The sequence below is a fragment of the Ambystoma mexicanum genome, chromosome 2q, assembly GCF_040938575.1.
Source record: "Ambystoma mexicanum isolate Mex_15411 chromosome 2q, UKY_AmexF1_1, whole genome shotgun sequence".
NCBI lineage: Eukaryota > Metazoa > Chordata > Amphibia > Caudata > Ambystomatidae > Ambystoma > Ambystoma mexicanum.
In genome coordinates, this window is record NC_090924.1 from 1,415,345,559 (window position 1) to 1,415,368,163 (window position 22,605).

Consider the following 22,605-nt stretch of genomic DNA (forward strand, 5'->3'; position numbering starts at 1 on the left):
GTTGCAGTCCTCATCTTCAGGGTTTGCTCCAAAACCACCTCATCATTGTCCCAAAACTCTTTGGGTTCAAAGCCGGCCATTAGATCCTCAGCATCCTCTATCCCTCCGCACACCAGCCAAATCCACAGGACTTCGTGGGGGTGTTCGCCCTAGTTGTTCATAATAGTTGTTTTCGGAATAGTTCCTGAAAAGCTGAGAAAGCGCTGTGTTTTCCAGCCCATCGCTCAGCGGTAAATATCCGGGTTGTCCGACCCACCCCCGGGTCACCAAAGCTGTTTTAAGCCGGCCCTTTCAATAAAATGTTATATTAACATTATATAAAGTTTAGATAAAAGGTGTTAATAATTTTGATATCAAAACATTCAAATATAATTTTGATATCAAAAAATGTTGATATAAATAAATGTAATTATGATATAAAAAATGACTGATATAATTTGTATATCAAATCTTTATATAAAAATGACATTTTTGATATCAAAACATTGATATTAAAAAATGATATTAAAAAATATCCAATATAATTTTGTCATTAGACTTTTTATTTTTGATATATAAAAATAATATAAAGTTTAAATAAAATCTGTTGTACAATTATATCAAATCTATATAAAATGATGATGTCAGTAAGGTCCAACCCACTCATCGCCACGTCACCAAACCCTAGCGCTCGCCGCCTAACTCCTCACAACACACTTTGACCTCGACCAAGCAACAGCGCACACGCGCTCTCCCATATTATATATATATATTACTTTATATGATTTTTATTTAAACTTTATATCAAACCGTATCAAACCGTATCAAAGTACACAAACACACTTTATATAGCCGTTTATATAAAACTGATGTCAAATCGATATAAAATTTCATATGGAAACATTATGATATAAAAAATCCATTGATATCAAATTCCATATAAAAAATAAATCAAACCCATATCAAAAGAGGGCGGGAATAAGGACAACCAGGGGGCGTTCCCACCTGTCCAAAATGTTACATTAGAAAAAAGGGTCCCCTCTTAACTACTGGTGTCAATTTGCCCAATTTAATTGTACTTGCGTTATCGACTTCAGCAGAATAAAGGGCTGAGTCAGCCAGGAAGGGATTCAAAGTTGTGAAGTGCAGGCTGGCCCCATGTGTTGGACAATCACTTAATTGTGAGCTATCATCTAGGCTGGTAATATTGAATCCGCTACCCATCGATTACTACCATTGCACACTTTAAAATAGGCCCTGGGCACTATTACCCACCAGGCACTGCAGACACCTGTGTGCTATTTTTAGCTCCCAGGTGGGTCTTATCTCACTAGCCCTCACTCTGAAATGTTGTGATAGATCAGCGGAACCATTGAACTGTCTGCTAAGTGACATCAGGTGTCAAGCATAGGACATGTGCGGCTCAGGCCTGAAAAATCTATTCTCGCGAAAGTGAGGACAGTGACAGGCGAGAATAATGGCAGGTGTTATTTTAATTAAATTGAAAGAGCCCCAGATGCCTGATGCTTGACAGAACAGTATTTTGTTTAAGCCGTTGTGGTTTGAAGTGAGTGCCTGCTTTGTGTTAAGGGCTTTCGATTATAATCACTTGAAATGGCATCAACCCTACTGCAATCCTTTAGTCGTGGGATGAGGTTGTATTAATAGAAAAACTGAAATAATTTTGAAAAAGGTACAGGAGGTAATTTTTAAAACATAGAGCCTTCAGACAGGATTAAATGAATGTACTGAATGTCATCATGCACTGAAAGATGGCGCCCCTTTTGATAGAATGAGCAGTAAAATGATACCATCTTTTTGGTTTAATTTGTTTGCCGTGTGTACGCTTTGGATACAAGAGACAATGAAAATAGGACACAATGGAGCTTGGAAGATACCTATTTGAGGATCAGCCTGCTTTCCTCTCCACAATGCTGAGAGAGCTGTGCTAATAATAATACTACCTCATCAATCTCCCATAGGGGGAAGCAAAAAGTGTTCTAAATGCAGAAACTATAAACAAGCAAGCCACATTCCTTCTACCAAAGAAATAGAAAACAGACCACATTGAATGCTTTATTCCCAATGCAGCATGGCTCCTGGATGCGCGGTAAGCTTTGTATATTAGGTGCAAGAGTCCAGGAAAGTGGCAGTAGGATATCAGCCAGACCAAGGAGTATTATATCTGCATCCCATACCTAATCTGGCAAACCGGGAGATGCAGTCACTAAACGGTGGATCCATTAACTCACATGTCAATGTAGAAAGAATGAGCATGTGGGCTCCCCTTATATAATGATATGATAAGGAAGCGCACTACTGGGAGGCAATGTGGGGGAGGGGGCAGAAAAGTGTATAGAGTTATTGAGATATTGAATGAAGTTCCTATACCAATGTCCAATGATAGGCGGGTGCAGATGAGAAGTTGTTTAGCTCAGCAATGGAGCCTGCAAACCCCTGGCATTTTGCACCTATTTGATGCACCCCTGATCAATCGAGGCATGAACACTTCTATCCCATAGACAAAGACAACAATCCCCAAATGATCTACTATTTTTCTTAGGCTTTTGCAATTTAAAGTGGACAGTTTTCTAACAGAAACATACAAGTTCCAATATGCACACCTAGACTGCCAGCTAAAACACAGGAAAAGCACATACAAACTTTGGCTAGTCCTGCGGAATGTCCTACAGTGCCAATGGCACTGAAACATGTTGGGCATCTAGCTCTGTCAGTAAAAGACTCCTTCGCAAAGATAGAGAAGGGGCAGCTGGCAATGGCATAGACACAGGTTACTCCGGGAGTGGCTATTTCTGTGGCTCGTGTGGTTGTCATTTGGTATTACACCAAGGTTATGTGGTAGCAATGTCTAGCCCTTTAATGAAATGATACATTTGAAATAGTCTTGTTCTTTACAAGCATTAACAAGAAGGCGTGGATGGTCTAAAAACAGGATGAACGTTATGTCGTCACTGCACAGTCATTGGTGCAATTAGGAATCAGATATAAACAGTTCAAGATTGTGTTGATTGGCCGAGAGTCATCAGGTTCCAGAATTCCCCTCGTTCTCCCTTTTGGAAAGACAGAGTTATTGGGGCACATGATGTGCAGCCAGAAAAAACTACACGCGTCGCCTCTCTGGTTTTACCTCTGTATCCTGTTTGCTATTGTATCCTTCCTTTCATCTCCATCCACTGTTTTCTTTCTCCTTTGCCAGGATCCTGGTATCTCGCCAGCGAGGGTGGGGGACCTTAAGGGCTGCAGGCACCCATCCATCAGCTGGCTATTCTCCTGAAACATTCAAGCATCCTGGCACCAATCCGCAAGAACCCGCTGTATCCATTCTGGAGTTGATGCCATTCCGGAATCCAGTTCAGGATCTTGAAGAGCCAGAACGGTGCATTGTGGTCGTTGCAGTTGTGAGAACTCTGAACATCTGGGATCAGATTACAGAAACTTTGCACCGTTGTAAGTGCAAAGTTGCACAGTATTAGCACTAGGGCAAAGTGCCATATTTTAAAAAAGAATGGGACATATTAGAATTCCATGACAAGCGCAGTTTGGCATGGCGTAGCCATCAAGGCAAACAATATTTTATATATTTTGTATTAAATTTTGCACGAGGGCAAAGTGCTAATGCCATTCCGTATCCGCACTAGTGCAAATAGCCCTGGTGCACAAATGCATTGAAAATGTATCTTTATTGCACTAGGGCAATTGTTTCCTTACTGCTTGTAACATGCCAAACTATGTCCCAGTGTTTTCAGAAATAGGGCAAACTTTGCCCTAGTGCCAATACCGTGCAATTTTGCACTTGCACCGGTGCAAGGTTTCTGTAATCTGGCCCCTGCAAGTGTAATTGTTGTGCGTGGTTCTGGCTTCACCACTAAACAGGAATCCTGGTACTCTTCGGCATGCCTGCCTGACAAATTACACAACCAGCTACAGCCCATAATGCTTTGCAGTCGTTGCAGCCTGGCCAAATCTCAGACCATGAAGAGACCAGTGCCAGGATGTGGAGTGAGAAGTGCTGGAAGCTGGGTCGTTTACCAGTTGTTTTCACCCCTAAGCTGTGGCATAGCACCAGATAAGCGGGCCCTTCTGAGAACCTCCCCACTCCAAGTTCCGCGGAGAAGTGTATTCTGCGGCACAGACTTTTGGGGCGACCTATGCGACCTTTCATTGCGAATTATTTTGATGGTCATGCTTCCGGCGTGGTGCAGGCTGCACAAGGCAAAGGATACCAGGTTTTTAATCAAATGTGACATCTAACATGAAAATAAGGGGGAGGGAATGGCCGTTGGCCACCAAATGTTCGAGCCACCATTATGTGTAGCCTGTAACATTATTATGCACTCTGCAGTACTGTGGGCAGCTTCTGGTGCCAGCAGATTGGGTGGATTCCGAGGGGCACGGGAACTGCAAATGATTCAAGGTCAGTGGCGGCAGGTGCAGGGGAATTAACATCTCCCACAAATTAGCGCAAGCACAGCCAGAGAACCCTACGTAATGGGGGAGAAACCAGGTGGTTCTTCCCAGAATATTTTTTAAATAATGTTTTGAAATGGTGCATTTTACAGTATATTTATTTAGAAAATGGGTTAGAAAGTCATACAATTTACCATTGGTTTTCTAGGGCAATGCATGAAAGAATCCAGTAGATGGCATGTCAGCATCAGTGCACAGGAGCATTTGACAATATGTGCATTAAGCCCGAGTACACAGCATATGCAGCGTTGCCATTGTAATTCATTTTTATGCAGCTGGACTCATGGTCTATCCCGGCATTTCCAGTGTAAATCATTTCATGAAGCTGAATCCATAATAAATGCCGGCATTCCCAGTGTAACGCAAGCTGATATTGTGGACACAATCTATGCCACTATGGTCATTGTAAATAACTTTCATGAAGCTGCAGATACATTCTATGCTTGCATGGTCACTGTAAATCATGTTGATGAAACTGCAGCCGCAATCTATTCCAAAATTCTCAATATAGTGAATTGGATGATGCTGCACAAACACTATAAGTCAGCTTTGTCACTATCAATACCTTCCAGCATGCAGCCCATCACCAAATACATGCACGCATTGCGTGCACCCACGCATCATCCACACACATCCCCCCTGCACTCAAAGATCACTCACACAATAAATCAGAAGCAAGAAGCAAGGATATGGGCACACAGGAACTTCCTGGGAGTAGTAAGGAATGTACCAGAAGACAGGCCTTCTTTGTCCATGCATCTAAATTCTGGAACATCCTCTGAGTAAACAACAGATGCTCACACTCGCTTTTACATTTCAGGACAGAGCACAAGACCATCCCCGTCAAGCAATGGCTTCTGCCAAACAACTAGGTTCAACACAAACTCCACTCTACACGTCGAGACTAAGCGATCTGATTCCACTTGTTTTCTCCCCTGGTTACTTATGCACCCCGTGGGTCAAATTGCCAACCCTGCTCCCTTGTTGTGAGCTCCCGGCTCCCTTGTTGTGAGCTACTGCCTCCCTTGTTGTGAGCTCCCGGCTCCCTTGTGTTGATCCCTTGTTATCAGCGTCTCTCACTGTGCTCGCTCTCTGTTGCCTCTCGATGCTAGCGCCACGCTCAATCAATACAATAATAATCATCATCAGACACTGAAAACATGTATTTTGGGCGCCCAGCTTGATCTTGGGTGGTCTTGTTGGCATCCAGGCTGACTATTGTAAATACATTTCTCTGGCTCAGTTTAAGGGGTTCCTTAAATAGGACATTCTTTTTCTCTCAGTTTGTAAACAAATAACTATTCATCAATAAAATATTATTTCATGAAGTTTGGAGACCGCCAGGGGGTGCGGCGCATGCTGGACGTGTGAGACCAGCGCTCCTCCACCACCGCAGGGCCTAGCACTCTGAGCCAATCCCCGGCCGGGAGTTTGGAGTAACCCCGACGGGAACGTGCGCCCCCGCGGCAGCGGCCCAACGAATCGAGCGCCCCTCCGAAAGTGGATATAGCCTGGCCCTGATCTGAGGCCCCGCTCGCCGAGCAACAGAGAGGACACCTTTTCGGAGGCCGTGCAGCGGAGCCACTCAAGGCGTCGCCTCTCGCGGGGACCCAGGCCTCGGCCGGGCCTGCCGCGGAACCCGGAGCAGCCGATCGTCGTCTCCGCAGCCGCGCCCATAACACAGAGAGGGGGACGCCGGAGCACGCCTCCCGCCGTGTGCAGACGCCGAGCGGGCCCCGGAGCTCTGCCTCGGTGGCGTGTGGACATCGCACGGGGCCAGGGACGAGTGGGGCGCCCTGGTGGGAGCCCACGCCACCGAGAACCGCTCCAGTGCGGACAACTAGCAGCAAATCAGGACTCCGGGAGCCTCCTGACCCATCCCCCACGCACAGAGGCCTATTTGAAAAGGAGCCCCCAGTGAAGGGGTCCGAGCCCACAATGGACGTGTGAAGGCCCTCGATGGCCCGGAGAAGGTGAGGAGCGCAGGGGGGAGACCTGATACTCGCCGGACTGGGTTTGCCCCCCCCCCCGGCGCCCTCCGGGCACGGTCCAGCGCAACTCACCCCATAAAAGCTGGCACAGCCCTCCCCCTTGGAGTACAGGGGTCCCCCCAGAACATTTCAGCCATGACGCATCTGGGGAAACAGGCCCCAATCACAATCCTAGCCCCCCTCGTAATGACCCGAGTCATCACTTGCAAGCTTGCCTCCGCGGAAGCGGGGAGGGCCCAAGATGACCAGAGGAAACCTCAAGGCATTAAGGCAGGGTGAGAGGCGCCCCCCGCCCCCACCAATACTCCAAAGGGCACCCAGAGACCGGAGCCCTGGAACCAACTCAGCCCACGTGCGCAATCCTCTCCCTCCAACGCTTCCGCCAGTCAGACGCACCCCTCGGTGATCCACACAGAGTCACCATGCCTTCAAGTACCGACCCCCCCCCCCCGCAGTGCTAACGAAGGACGACCTCAAGGACATCCTCCAGGAGATAAAAGCGATTCGAACGGACATACAAGCCTCTATAGTTGATCTCAGGGGGAGAGTGGAGACGCTCGAGGAAAAAATGGAGGGAATGGAAAACAACCACCTCCAAATGGACCTGTTAGACATGAAATAAGAAGCGAGGCTAACAGACCTAGAAATCAGAGAGGAGGATATAGCCCTGAAAATGGACGACCTAGAGAACAGAGAACGCCAAAACAACCTGCGCATTATGGGTGTGACTCAACAGAGAGGTGAGATTGCCGCAGACGTGGGGAGAAAGGTTCAGGGCCTCATCAACCAACTCTTCACCCTCGAGGGGGGCAAGGAAGTCCAGCTGGAAAGAGCCCACTTAGGGGGAGGTGGAGCGAGGGGCGGCCCAAGGTCCATAGTTGTGCGCTTCCTCCGCTACAGAGAGAAAATGGAGGTCCTCGAGAAAGCGAGAAGGCTGGAGAGTTTCTTGTTCGAAGGAGACACAGTGAGGATTTACCAGGACCTCTCGGCTTTCACTCTTACCCGCAGAAGAGAGTGCCGGCCACTCACCCAGTGGCTCACCAGCCAAGACATAAGATACAGGTGGTCCTTCCCCTTGTCTTTTGAACGCTCAGGAGTGGACTATAGAGTAACCAGTGGCAAGGAGGCATCCCAAGTGCTGCAGGTACTCAAAGGGGGTACCCCAGAGGAAGGAAACGAGATGGAGGTGCAAGAGCCTCGGAGCGCTGTGAGGGAACCGGAGGGCCCCTGGTCCACAAAGAAGATGATAAAGGGCCGAAGGAAATTCAAGAAACTTAACACCCCCACAACGGAAGCCGAAGGGGACTAAGTGATCAGAGGCTCGCTATTAGTGAGACTGAGAGATTGAATCAAACAGCCCCGGCCGGGGAAGCTGAGCTTAACAAGGGGGCTGCGGTGGATGGACTTGCATTCACCCTGGTGGCTTGCCCATTGGCAGGCGTCATGATAAAGAGGGGGAGGGGGGAGGAGGGGAGGGAGTTGGGGTTGACGATCTTGGGGACCCACACAGTCTCAAAACCACATTGGAAGGTGGCAGCAAGCACAGATCCGGGAAGACGGTATACACAAGACAAGGACCCAATGGCGGACAATGAGAATAGGGGCCGGGCTGAGTCACTGAGAATTGGCTCACTCAATGTAAAGGGTCTGAACTCCCCAGCAAAGCGCTCCCTCTTGGGGAGGGAAATGAAGAACGCATAAATAGATATCCTCTTCATACAGGAAACTAGAACGGTCACGGGAGAGGAGAGGGCCATCCCGGGAGCACACGTGGGCCAGACCTTCTGGGCATCCGCTCCCACGAAACGGAGTGGAGTCGGGATCATCCTGCAGAGAAACCAGAGGCTCACAGAGGTAACCAGGTGGGGGAGGGAAGACGGTAGAGCCATGATTATATCAGGTGACTTGCACAACTCCAGGGTCTCCCTAGCAGCTATCTATTGTCCTAATGTGGGCCAGGTTGAATTTCTCAAAGAGGCGATGGGAGAGATAATGGCTAGGACAGAGGGGCTCCTTATACTGGGTGGAGACTTTAACATGTGGGCAAATCGGGAATTAGATCATAGTGGAGGGGCCATCCCGTTAGGCAGCCGAGGGGGTAGACCCCAGGGGAAATTCCGGGAGCTAATGTGGGGCTATGGGCTCGTGGACACATGGAGGGAATTGCATCTGGAGGGTAAGGGATACACCTTATACTCAGCGGTCCATGGCACCAGAACGAGAATAGATCATCTTTTCATGGGGCACCAGAACATGAGCCGAGTGGAGTCATGCATCATCCGCCCGGTTAGCTGGTCGGACCACAATATGGTCTGAGCAGATATTAGTGTATTGGGTTTGAATCCCAGAGAATCCCTGTGGAAATGCAATGACTTCCTGCTAAGGGATGTGGTTTTTAAGGAGGAGATGGAGAAGGCGATCAATGAATATTTTGAACTGAATAACACGGGTGAAGTCAACATAGAGACAGTTTGTGAGGCAGCAAAGGCGACCTGGAGGGGTGTTCTGATTAGAGAGGGGGCTTCCAAAAAAAGGACCAGGACTCTCCTGGCTCATAGGCTACGGGCGGAGATAATACCATTGGAGGGATCTGAAGGGAAGAGGGATGAGGAGAGGGAAAGGGACTTGGGGGATGCAAGAGAGAAAAGGCAAGAGCTGAGAGCATTGGAGATGGAGAAAATTGTAGCGGGCCTCCAACACCTGCGTCAAAGGTATTATGAGAAAGGGGATAAGGCCGACGCCATGCTGGTGGCCAAACTCCGGGGCCAACGGAGAGATAGATGGGTGTCAAGGATCTCATGCAGGGATGAGGGGACAAAAACGGATCCCGAGGGAATAGTGTAGTAATTTGCGGGGTTCTATGAGACTCACTACGGGAGGGAAGGAGAAGTGGAGGCGGAGGCACTGGGAGCATACCTCGGAGGAGTAACATTACCTGTGATGGACCCCCCAGAGGCATCGGCTTTAGACGCCCCAATAACGAGCGAGGAGGTACGCAAGGCAATATCGGGTCTTAAACTGGGCAGGGCCCCCGGGGAGGACGGATTTACTGCAGGCTTCTATAAGGCCTTTGGAGGCCGACTAGCGGGGTTTCTGGTGGGCCTATTCACAAATATCATGAGGACCGGGAGGGCGCCTCCGTCTTTTGGCAAAGCACTGATAACAGTGATCCCGAAGGAGGGCAAAGATCCAACAGACTGCCGGTCATATAGACCAATCTCCCTCCTGAATGTGGATGCTAAACTGTTCACCAGGATCATAGCCACGAGACTAGACAGCCATATGCTGGTACTCATCCACTTCGACCAGGTGGGCTTCATACAGGGGAGAAAGGGGGCAGACACCCTCCGAAAGACCCTGCATCTGATGAGGGAAGCGGCCCCGAAGGTAGACAACCCTGTCTTGGTGGCCATCGACGGCGAAAAGGCGTTCGATAGGGTGGACTGGGAGTTTCTACACGGAGTCCTTGTCAAACTGGGCTTTGGCGAGGGAATCAGGATAGCCATTAAGGCCTTATACACAGACCCCTCTTTCACGAACATTCAGCCTTCAAAGGGGGACGAGGCAGGGCTGCCCCCTCTCCCCAATCCTGTTCGCCATGACCATGGAAATACTCGGAGTACATCAGATGTGCCCCGATGGTCCGCGGTATTGATGTTGGAGGTCGGACCTTCAAGCTCAGCCTCTGTGCAGATGACATACTGCTTCACCTCAGGAAACCTACTAGCTCAGTCCCGGCGGCCGTTCGGGTTATTGAACGGTTCGGCCAATTCTCAGGCTTCAGGATGAACATAGGGAAGTCAATGATCTTCCCCTTTGCCCCAGACGCAGACAAGGACCTCACGGAGCTGTCCCCCCTGGGGTTCCAAATTCTGTAAGAGGATGCAATTCAACACTACAGCTAAGTCAACGCCTAGTCTATAATACTGAATGAAAACCCTTATTGATATATCTTTATGTCCAGTTCATGCGTTCTGGATGACTACCCCTATATAACACCCCTCTCTTGGAATCCTCCTGACCCCACTGAGCCAAGAAGTAGTTCTGTTTTGCAAGTTAAAAGGTTTATTTGATAATTTAAACAATAGATATATATATCAGACTTTATAATAAATTAATAATTGAATATCACACTTAATCTGATATGATAAAGATTAACAACGGAGAATCTGGCACTAGCACACTTCTTTATAATCACTAAGGAGTTGACATGAAATGGATAAGATAGCAACAATACTTTTATGGTTTCAAATGGATGCAATGTGGAATGAAAGGCAGTACAGAAAATAACTTGATAGGATTTCAGCAAAAGACAATGTAATCACTTTCTTGGACAATTCACCCCCCCTTTATGCAATGCAAGGAAATGGAAGGAAAGCACACAGTTCTCAGAAATGCAATCAACTGTAATTCAGTTCACCCAGCAACTTAGACTACAGAAGTTGAAAACACAGGCAAAATGCTTTTATATGTGCTGGCAATTAAGTGAAAAATATACTAAAATGCTTTTAATTCCCTCTAGGAGGTTTAGGGTGAGTGGTATATGCTTTGAATAAGTTCAGGATCACTTTAGCAAGGATCTAAGGTGTAACTAGCAGGTTAAATGAATTTCTGGCAAATGGAAGGCAAGCAGCAGCAGATTTTTACACGTGAAGAAATTTGCAAATCGCGGTAAAATTCGCGAATGCGTCTGGGGCGATTACAGAGGAACTACAAGGGCTAGCAATATCGTTTTGGGGTCCTAGGAAAGCCTAGGATCTCAGCTTCCAGATGAAAGTTACTGCAAGTCTCTAGCACAAGCGGTCACGGAGATATGAGCGATTAAATAAAGGTCGTTTTTTCAGATTTGAAATTTTAAAGTTCAAAAAGACAAGTGCAGCTTGCAACTAGAAAATGACAAGTGACAGCTTTACAAATGACAGGTGACAGTTAGGAGACAGTTCTACTTAGATTAAAATAGGATTGAATTATATTATTTTAACTAAGAGATTGGTTCTGCACAGTTTTCTAGGTACTCACACTATATTCTTGAGTGAAATGGGCCTCGCCACGGATCTGGTCAGGTTTTAGACTGGACTCTGGTCTCTGCACTTCACAGTGATCTGGGTCAGCTCTGCTCTGCCTCTGATCTGGCCTGATGGATTTGAAGTCTGGATCTTTCTGCACAGCTTTCTCTAGAGATTGATGGAGGTAAAGTATGGATTTTCCCGGCAGAGCTTCCAGCTGCAAATGGATTTGAAGGTCCCCATCTGTCCTGTCTCTCTGCTTTTATGTGTTTTTAAAATGGGTGTGAGCAGCATCACTAGCCAGCCCCTCTCCACTTATCATTGGCCAAGCTTTCATTTCTCCCCTGATTGGGGGAGCTAAGTTGTGTCAGAGTGATGTCATTTTACAGCCTGCAGAAAGTCCACCCCTCCTGTCAACTTGCACACAAATCTAGATTTGAACCAAATACATATTTCATAGCTACACAGTGGTTTGAAATTACATGCACCCATCACATATCACAGGAGGTATCCCCTGTTCCAACTCTGCTCTTCCTGGGGGCTTGCATTCAGAAATGGCAATATTTTGCACTTTTTAACTGGTTTGCAATACCGGACATTACCCCAAATTTACACACCTGTGCGCAAGGAGTATGGACATTAGTTGATGAAGTGTCAGATTTTTCACATGCACACATTTTGAGTAATATCCTCTTTTCCGCTAAAACCCCCCTGAACATGCCACCGGTTCTAAAAACCTCTTAAAATGTGGGCAGAAAAATCACAAGAATTATGGTGTCATTTAAATAATTTTCACAAGTCCGTACTATGAGTTATTCATCTTTTTAGAGTTATGTTCTGGCCCCAAAGGGGTGTGGTTTCCTTCCAGCACAAGGTTGAATTTCTGGTTTTTCCAGTTCTGCCAAGCCAGCTTGCTCTCACAGGCAGTGCCCCTCCTTTGTCCTTCCAGGAGGAAGCTACATTTACGACATCTGCAATAAACCATCTGCCTCGGTCAGGACAGGGCTTTGTTCAGAGCTCCTGTATTCTGTGGGGGCTCCCTTTAATTCAATTATCAGAGAGATGGCATATCCTTAGTGTGGCCAGCAAAAGGCAGATAGGCCTGGGAACACAGCTGTGACTCAAGTTTCACTCCTGATGGGGGTAGTTGCCAGGCAGAATTCAGTTCCTTAAGCCAGGTTTCAGATAAAATGTCACTTCTGTTCCCCAGTTTTCTGCATTCAAATAAAACTAAACCTTTTTACATATGCAGCTAGAATGCTGATTCTAAGTTCAAAACTATGACATTTAAACAATTGAAACCTATGTGACACTCAAAGTAGGTCACTCATTTCTTTTAAACATTTAGATTTGTAGTGTCTTTCAGTCCAAATTTACTTAAACTGCTGAAATCCACAGCTCAGCCAGTCTTGCTATAAACCTTCAAGTCACTTCAGAATATAACTTTACATTGGATCCACCTCTCAGTAAGTCTTTCTTTGGCTTGCTTTGGGTTCATTTATTCAGTTTTCTACAAAATCTGGTGGTTTTAAAACGCCGGCTTTTGGATAGTGGTGAGTACTGGTACTGCACCCCTTTTTGGGATTTAAGAAAATGAATTCCCAACAGTTATGGGTTTGCTTTTGGCAATCAGCATTGCCATTCCCAATGGTTTCAGACTACTGTGTGGGTAGTCCAATGGTGGTTTTAGGCAGTGTCCTTCTGTGCCCATAACATCAGCAAAAATGAGTGGCAGCCTATTCTTCATGCATTTCCCTGTGCATTTTCTGGGAAGCTCTGGCCATCATGATGTTTTCCATGTCAGTACTGCACAGTTTTGAGGTAGGGCTCGGATGCATGGGTAAATACATCCCACAAGCCCCCCTCTTGCGATGGCCATTCTATTTCACTAATGGGACTCGCAAGACCTGGGATGTTTCCTCATCTTCTTCCAATAGATGGCACAGTTCAGCATCTTTTCCTCCATCCGGTCGGATCGATCGGTTCTCCTCGCCGGTCCTGATGGGAATATTGGGCGGTACCCCGGGCCCGTTGCGTCTCTGCTCCCGGTCTCCGGATCGTCCTCCTTGTCCCGTCTCCAGGTTTTCTTTCTCCTAGGACGACAAAGGAAGAGCGGCAATACCTATTCATAGACGTTTTTTCCACCACTGTTGAGATAGTGGGGCAGCATATGCATTTCATCATAATGAAACATTACATTCTTATTTTGAAAAAAAGACAGTATAACTAAGAGACAGTTTCATGCAAATCACAATATTTTAGAGACTAGATGTGGTATGTTTTATGGTTGGAACTGAATTAGTCTGAGACAGTACCCGCTAGGATTCCAGAGGATTCCTCCAGTTGTTGCAGAGTGTGCCTGGGATGGCAACATTTCAACTGGTTTATGTGGACCCACTTGTCTTCCCCCTCTGCCAAAGGACCTTTGGGGATGTGGATTTTGTAGGCCACAGGGGAGATCTTGTCGATGATCTCAAAGGGTCCCTTCCATGTAGGCAAAAATTTGCGCTGCTTGGCCTGGTTCCTTTGGAAGTTGTATAGATAGACCCGGTCCCCCACCTGATATTCCTTCCTGGAAGTTTTCAGGTCATAATGGGTCTTCATGCTATCAGCCGATCTTTCTAGATTCCGCTGAGCATAAGCAAAAGCATGTTGAAGGTGTTTCCTTAAATTCTCCACATACTCATGAGTAGTGGAGGCATTTATCAGTGTCTGCTCTTGGGTCCTGTAGAGCAAATGCTGCGGAAGCACCATCTTGCGCCCAGTCATCAACTCAAATGGTGACATTCTGGTTGCAGATGAAGGGGTAGATCTGATGGCCATTAGGACCAGAGGTAATCGGATATCCCAACTTGGCCCAGAATCTGCCACAAACTTCTTTAATATGCTCACAATGGTTGGGTTATATCTCTCTACTGCCCCAGAAGAAGCTGGTCTATAAGCAATATGCAGCTTTCTCTTGACCCCCAGTATCTCCCACATCTTTGTCATTACTTCACTGGTGAAGTGGCTACCTCTGTCGGACTCAATCCTTTGAGGTAGACCAAAACGGGAAAAGATGTGGTTAATCATCAAGGCAGCTGCAGTTTCTGCCTTGCAATTTGGGGCTGGGAGACATTCCACCCACTTGGTAAACAAGCATGTCACAGTCAACATGTACTTATTCCCTCTAGCAGAGCGAATCACGGGGCCTACAAAGTCGATTTGTAAATCTGACCATGGCAGTGTCATCCCCCTCTTTTGGAGAGGCGCACGGTGCGTGAGGGATGATGGCTGAAATTGTGCACACACAAGACACCCCTTCAAATATTGGTCGAGGTCCTGCCCCATGTGTGGCCAGTATGCAACCTCTCTTAATATTTCCAATGTTGTGTGAAACCCCCTATGACCGGCGGTGGCCGCATCATGGGCGTGACTTAACATCAGGCTTCGGAATGAGGTAGGAACCACCCACTGATCGTGGCCAGCTTTGGATTTCCTTACCAGCAAACCGTCTTGGATTCGGAACATTTTTGGACATTTCATCAACACTCTTAGGTCCTCTTTCCCAATGTAATCGGTATCCGTCAGGGGAAAGTTCTCAGGGTCCTCAAGGTGTTGGTAAAATTTACTAATTATTGGATCCCCCTTCTGAGCGGTAATCAAATCAGCATCAGGGGTCTCCTTACTCCATTGTGCAATTGAAAGGTCGTTGTGAGCATTTGTCTGGGACCTAGTGATAGCAGTGACCTGGATTTCCCCCAACAGGGACTCAATCTGAATTAGATCCCCTTGGATGGCCCCGGTTTTGGCCAGCTGATCAGCTAAGTCATTTCCAGTTTTGTCTGGTCCCTCTACTTTGGAATGACCCTTGATCTTTTTCCAATAGATGGTCATCTCATTCGAGGTGACCAGATCATCAATGTTTTGGATCAACTTCCCATGTTTCAAGGGTTTGTTGTTAGCACATAACATGCCTCTGGTTTTCCAATTAACCAGGTGCTCCACGAACCCGTTCTGTACATAATCCGAATCTGTGATTATGACCAGTTCGTGGAGTTGATGCTGGACAGCAGTGAGGATGGCCTGATGCACAGCCATCAATTCTGCCACCTGACTACTTCGGGGACCAATTTTGTATCCAGCGGAGGGTTCTGGGGACTCATTCACCCATGCATTCCCTACGCCGGCCACCAGTTCTTTCTCCCCGTTGTTGTCAACATGGTACGAGCATCCATCCACATAGACAGTGGGCATTCCCTCACACTTGTCCTCTTCAAATACTTTGTGTGGGGAATTAAGGTTTGCCTCCATGTTGTCCTTGATTTTTAGACTTTCATCCTCGAGACAGTTTTCTCTGGCACAATCATGCAAGTCAGCCAGACCTTGCGCGAGGGGACTCTTCTTGTTTTGGCCATATCTGACCTCCACAGGAAAGCCTTGCATTGACAGAATCCAGGAAGTAATTTGGGAATTACTCACATTTCCGGCCCGGATTCTATCACTTTGGAGATATTGCAGAGGCTGGTGTGGAGTCTCCACTATGATGTGTTCCCCATGGATAAACGGGCGGTAATTCTTCAATGCCCACACCGTTGCCAGGAGTGCCTTCTCACAATCGTTGAATTTTTCCTCCATAGAGGATAAAGTTTTGCTCGCATAGGAGATTACTTTATTGACCCGGTCATGCTTTTGGTATAATACTGCCGTCAAGCACGTATTAGAGAACCCCGTCTCCAGGAAGAACTCCTTGTTTCTGACAGGGTAAGCTAGGCAAGGCGCTTGTGAGAGGCTTCTCTTGAGTTGTCTTACTGCCTCGGCTTGTTCTGGACCCCATTCCCACTTGACCTCCCCTTCCAGGGGATGAATCAGGGGTCTGGTGATCTCTGCGTAGCCCTCAATGAACTTTCTGCTGTAATTAGTCAGTCCAAGGAGGCTCCTTAGTTCTCGCAGAGTTGTGGGGTCTTTCAGTTTCTGAAGTGCTTCCACTTTCTTTTCCTGGGGACAGAGACCCTGAGGAGTAATCTCATGCCCCAAGAAATTAACACGGGTTCTACACCACTGTGCCTTCTGAAAGGAAAGTTTTGCTCCGGCGGCCCTCAACTGCGTCAGAACATAACGGATCTCCGCTATGTGTTCCTCCACAGATGAACTTTTGATGAGGACATCATCTACATAAGCCAGGTTACCCCTCGCACCCAGGTCGGGCATGGCCTTATGTAGGAAAATATTTAACTCATTACCGGAGTTAAGGTATCCGAAGGGAGTCCGGGTCCATGTATACTGCTGGCCCCCAAAGGTAAAAGCCAGCTTGTATTGGTCCTCCCTACTGACAGGCACGGTCCAGTATCCATTGGTCAGGTCTATTGCTGTGAATACCTGTGACCCCTGGATCTGGGCCAGCCCTTGGTCAATGTAGGGCAGAGGCCATCGGGAAGTATGGACCCGTTTGTTGAGCTCCCTGAGGTCAGCACAGAGTCTCCACTGGCCGTTTGGCTTCAATATTCCCAGCACCGGATTATTGAAGGTGCTGTGGACTGGACGGATTATTCCCCGGGACTCAAGGTTCTTAATTATTTCAGTAAGGGACTCCATGGATGCGAGAGGCAAACGATATTGCTTCACAAACACTGGAGTCATGCCAGGGTCCGTGGGGATTGTTGTGGTGTGGATGTCGGTGCGACCACAGTCATATGAGTCTACCGCAAAGAGATCTTGGAAATCCAAGAAAACTTGTTTCAACTTTTGCTTTTGTTCCAGAGTCACACAGGCATCAGCTAGGTTGACTCTCTCTTCCACCATCTGCCTGAAGCCTGGTTAGACTTCTGGTTTGGCTATTTCAGCGACCTCCTCCAGCTGGGTGGAGAAGTCCCTGGTCAGAGTGCTGATTTGGACCGGAGGCTTCAGGTGGGAAAGGCAGCCCTCATGGACCTGGAAAATCACCTCATCCCTCCTGAAGTCACAAGTCACATCTTCCTTACCATAGGGGCAGGAAGTGTACACCAGGAAGTTCCCCCCATGCCGGGTAAAAATCCTGTCTGGTGTTGTATTGTCATCACTGTCACTGTCAAAACAGTCCTTGGGGATTAGTCCTAACAGTTCATTTACTAAGTCGATGGAAAAATGTCGGTCATCAACCGCCATTCCAATAATGGTGCCTGCGGCTAGAGTAATACTCTTTAAGTCGCTGTTATCCACCTCTATTGGAATGGTGTCATGTTCTATGTTGACTAATGGAGTTGGGTTTACCCCCAACCCTTGCTGTTGGAGAGAAGCGTTTAGATGTATGTAAGCATCAGGGTTTTTCAACTCTTGTCCCCTTTTAGCTTTCACTTCCAGGGAGAATTGTCGGGTCCTTTCTGGGATGGTGACTTCCTCTTTGATCTGAATTTCAACTGCATAAGGTAGCAATTGAGCTGACCTAAATGCTTTTTCTGGATCATCAAAGCCCATGGGATTATCCGCTAATCGGGACCAAGCTTTGAAGTTCATTAGGTCCAAACTAATGGCAAAGCGATTGAGAATGTCACTGCCTAAGTAAAAGGCGGCAGTGACGTCTCGCACGACCCAACAATTATGGACTATGCTCTTTTTGCCAATGGAGATTTTGAGCATACACCTGCTTGGCAGGAGATGTTTGGAATTGGGTGCTTCCAGGTCCATTTCCCATTTGTCTATCAGTTTGAATGTGGGAATGGCTGGATCTTTTGGGAGTTGGCGGAACATGGCTTCGCTGATGAAGCTCTTACCGTTGTTCACACACACTCGAGCGAGAACAGAGTCCTTCCCATCATTTAACTGAACAGGGATGAACAACTGCTCTCCAATTTGCTGAATATCAGCCAGGCTTCGAGCTGATTTCACATCTTTCTGGACTATAGGAGTGGGAGTTTCTGATTGTGGATTAGTATAGAATCTCAGAGTGTTTCCTTCCAGCGTGGAGTACCACTTTAGACTGGAAGGAAGGTTGATTTTCATAAATAGAGAGGACCCTCCATCACCAGTCTGTTGTCCTACTGCTATTACTGTCACGTCTGGAATTTGGCTATTCTGGAAGTGAAATTCTACTTGGTCAGATTTTTGTTCAACCATGTGGCACGTGCCGTTTAAACTAACATGGTTGACACTCTGTTTTAATTTTATTGGTCGGCTAGTCTGGGTCCAGAGGACCTTGTTTACGCAATCTATTAGGGGTGACAACCTTCTCAGGAGGTCATTCCCTAGTAAACAAGGGGTGCCCTCTGGGGTCACAACTATGACCGGGTGTTTCAACTTATGTCGCCCAATTTTTATGTCCAAATCTACCGTCCCCTCAACGGGAATTTCCTTCCCGTTGAAGTTCTGGAGTTGTCCAGGAAGAGAGGTGAGAGGAATACGATAATTCTCTCCCCTTCCTGCATTCAGTTCGTCAAAGGCCCTTCTGGACAGAAGGGTAGCTTGAGATCCAGTGTCCACCAGTGCCAAAATTGTACCCTGCCACTGTACTTGTACCGGGGCATAATATCTTCCCTCCTTCTCCTCAAGGGGGCACAGATAATGTACATTTTTGGACAACTGGTGGGCTAATTTTCTGGTTTTGGACATCGCTAGCGAAGAGATTTGGGCAGAATTCTGTGGAGAGCCTTGGGAATCTGAAAGAAAAATTTGGCAACTGGAGATCAGAGCCATTGTGGGTTCCCCTGGCTCCGGTTCCGGGCCGCCCCCCCCTTTTTGGAGGCAGTCACCAGGATGGGTTTGAACCAGGGGATTTTCTTGCTGTTGGTTCTGGGATGAGATGGTGGGCGGCGGTAGCTCAGTCTCCACATCTCCCCAGTCTGGATTTGCATCCCTAGGGACCCATTTTTCTTTGGGAGGAGTTCCCCCCTCTCTGAAGGAGAAGATCCTTTTCCCAGGATCCTCTGAGGATCCCTCTCCCTCAAATTGGAAGATCTGTACCTCCTCCTCAAACTGAGTCTGTTTGGGTCTTTTGTTTCTCCTACCCCCCCTCTGCTCCTTAGGAGGCAGACTTTCAGGGGCAAGAGATTTTGTTTCCGGTTCCTGGGTTTCCAGGGGCTGTTTACAAGTGAGGAAGGAAGCTTCCTCCAAGGCTTTACACCCCCCTTCCCTTTGTGCCTCCTCCCTGGGAACCGGTGAGTTATCGGGGTGCTGCCCCCGTCATTGTTCTGGAGCACCAGGTCCAGAGTTGGGTGCGTTCTACGCCGGCACGCCCATCTGAGGGTTCTGCTGAGCCCTCAGTGTGTGACCCAGATCCGGCGCCATGTTTTGAACCTGGCGCTCTAACTGGGAAACCCGCTCAGGCTGATACGGGGCCCTGTTTTCTCCCCTGGGCTGATCCCGGGAAGGGTAGCTGTCCCTCCTCTGGTAATACCCCGGGTTGGGAAGATTTGGGTACCCCTCCACCCTTGGCCTCCCCTCTCCCGGATTCAGTGGTCTGGGCTCAGGGAATTGGGGAAAGAAGGATGGATGGTTTTGGGGCTGAAAATTGGGTGGATACCTGGGGAAAAAGTTCTGCCCAGGATTCGGAGAATTTCTGCCCTCAGGTGGGAAGTTAGGAGGAAAGTTCCCTGGGTTAGGTTCTTGGCTGGATCTCCCCCCTTGGGCTGGAGGAGTCCACACATAACCCAGGATGGGTCGATTTCCCTTGTAACGGGGACTTACATAATCAGGAGAGCGAGGGACCCCATTTGTGGGGCTGCCTCCCTGGCTCCCTGTCTGTGACTGGCCCCGAGGACCTTCTGGGCCTAGCATTATTAGGTGCAGGTAGGTTTTTAGGCCCCCCATCTCCAAATCCAAAACGGTGGTGACCTTTACCTCTGCCACCTTGGCAGCAGCAGGGGTGCTGTTGGCTTTGGGGTTTTTCTGGGCATTACTTTTGCTATCTACCGGTTTCTGCACCTCATAGATCCGGGTAGCCTGTTCAATGACCCAGTCTAAAGATCTTTTCTCGTGAAAATCCCTCACGAGCTGGGTCATTATGTATTTGGGCAAGGCATGAAAAAATGTATTAATGAATTCTCTACTGTCTGTGCGCACCCTTCTGGTGGTCTGCGCAAAAGCACGTTTCAGTTCTTGCACAAATTCTTGTGGGGCCTGATCCTCCCCACATTGCAAATTGTAGGCTGCCTTGCGAGCCTCTTGAGGATTTCTGCGAACAGAAAAATGTTTCAAGATGGCCGCCTTATAGGTGGACCATCTTAAATGATTTTGGTCCTCCAGCCCCGCAAAGAAACTGGAGTATTCCGGGGAGAAGGTCCACTTTACATATTGAATACAGCTTTGGCTGTCCTTCAAATGGAAAGTCTCCATCATTTGCTCAAACAACTCTAAGTGCTCCCAAACAGAATACTTTGCGTTCTTATGGTAAGGCGTGATGACGCTCCTGATCGCCTTAATCTGCTTTAAGGGGTCCTTAAGCAAGGCCCTTTTTGCCTTATTGGCCTTTTTGGTTCGGGTAACCCTTGTCCATTCCTCCTCTGACTCAGAGGCACTGCTCCCAGAGGTTCCTGTCTGCTCTTCCAGGTTTTCCCGGATTCTGCGAGCCTGGGAATGGCTGGCCGAATGTGGGGACCTGGTCTCCTGTGTCCTGCGCAGTTCAGAGGAGTCTTCAGATTCCTCCTTGCTGCCAGGATTTGATGGGTACCCCCCCCCCCCACTGACCTAACTGGGCAGAGGTTTTCAGGATGCCCTTAATGGGCCTACTCTCCTGGGGTTCCCCATTAAATTGCACTGTGCTGGGGTGCCCATACCTGGATGCCCGCCCCTCCATACCTGGGTGGTACTGGCCTATAAGCCCCATACTTTTGTCTGGATAGTAGTCTGTCATCCCTGTGGCCCGGTGCTCACGTGCGCCAGGGGACATGGGGGTGGCAGAGTCCAGGGACTGAGAGGTATGAGGGCCTCTGGTACTAGGGCTCCTGAGGTTATGCTCCGGAGTTTCCATTTCCCAGCGAACCTCATCTCTATCCGCCCCTGCTCCCTGTTGCAATGCAAGAGCCTGCATTTGTGCCTTCAGTTCCTCAGTTAAGGCCTTACTAGACTATCAGTCTCTCCTGCATCGCTACCTGTTGCTGGAGCCTATCATTGTGCTGGCAGAGAGCCTCATTCTCTCTCTGTGTTTCCTGATTGGTCCTGGAGCACTGGGCCAGTCTTTGCTGCAGGAGGGTTACCTCCTGAGCTGTGTCCCTATTGGCCTGCTCCTTTCTTGCTAGAGCATCCTCCACCCTCCTGGTGTGCTCTAACAAGTTCTGGTGTTCTTTTTGGAGGTCACCCAGTCCCTGGTGGGCCAGTTGATTTTCTTCCATTTTTCTTTTTAAATGGCAGACTTCCTGGCCTAAGGCGTCTCTTTCCTGACTAAGAGCCTGCATTTGTGCCGCCAGGTCGTCCCTCTGCCTTTGAAAGGCACCAGCTTTCTGGCGTTCTTCATCAAACTCTGCCTGGGTATCCAGGTCTTTCGAAATCAGCTTGTTGCTCTCTACCTTCACTCTATCTAGATGACTTTGCAGGGTGGCTACCTGCTCCGTGCATGCCCTGTTAAAGTCTAATTGTTGCTCCAGCTTTTTCTGGCTCTGCAGTAAGGAGTCCAAACTGTCTCGGTGCTCCTTCTGCAGGGCCAGAAATCTAGTATCCTGGTCAGCCTTTTCCTGTTGCAGTATTATCCATGTCCTCTTTTATTTTAATGATATACTGCCTACTGTCATTTTCTGACTCCTGGCTCCTGAGCAGCCTCTGCTCAGAAGAGTCCAGCTCAGATTGGGCCTTCTGTAATGCCAGCAGTTGCCTACTCGCCAGATCTTGGCCTTCAGCACATTTGTCCTGCATGGCTCCCATATGTAAATATAAATATGCCGCTACCCTGGCAATCTTGTTGTGCTCATCCTTGGCCTTAGAGGACATATATAGTTCACTCAGGGCCACATGTAAGGGACCCTGGTCTCTCCATATATCTGACCCTGTTTCCGCGATTTGGGGTGTGATGGCCTGCAACCAGACTGTTTGGTCCTGGTGAGTCCACTCACCTCTCACAAATAACTTATGTAAGAAGTGCTCTCTGGCTATTTTCATGTCTACGAAGGTCGTCATTCTAGAGATTGGTCTCTGTCCTGACTTACAGAAGTTTGTATTTTATTTTTGCAAAACAGACCTTTTTCTTAGAGCGTTCCTTT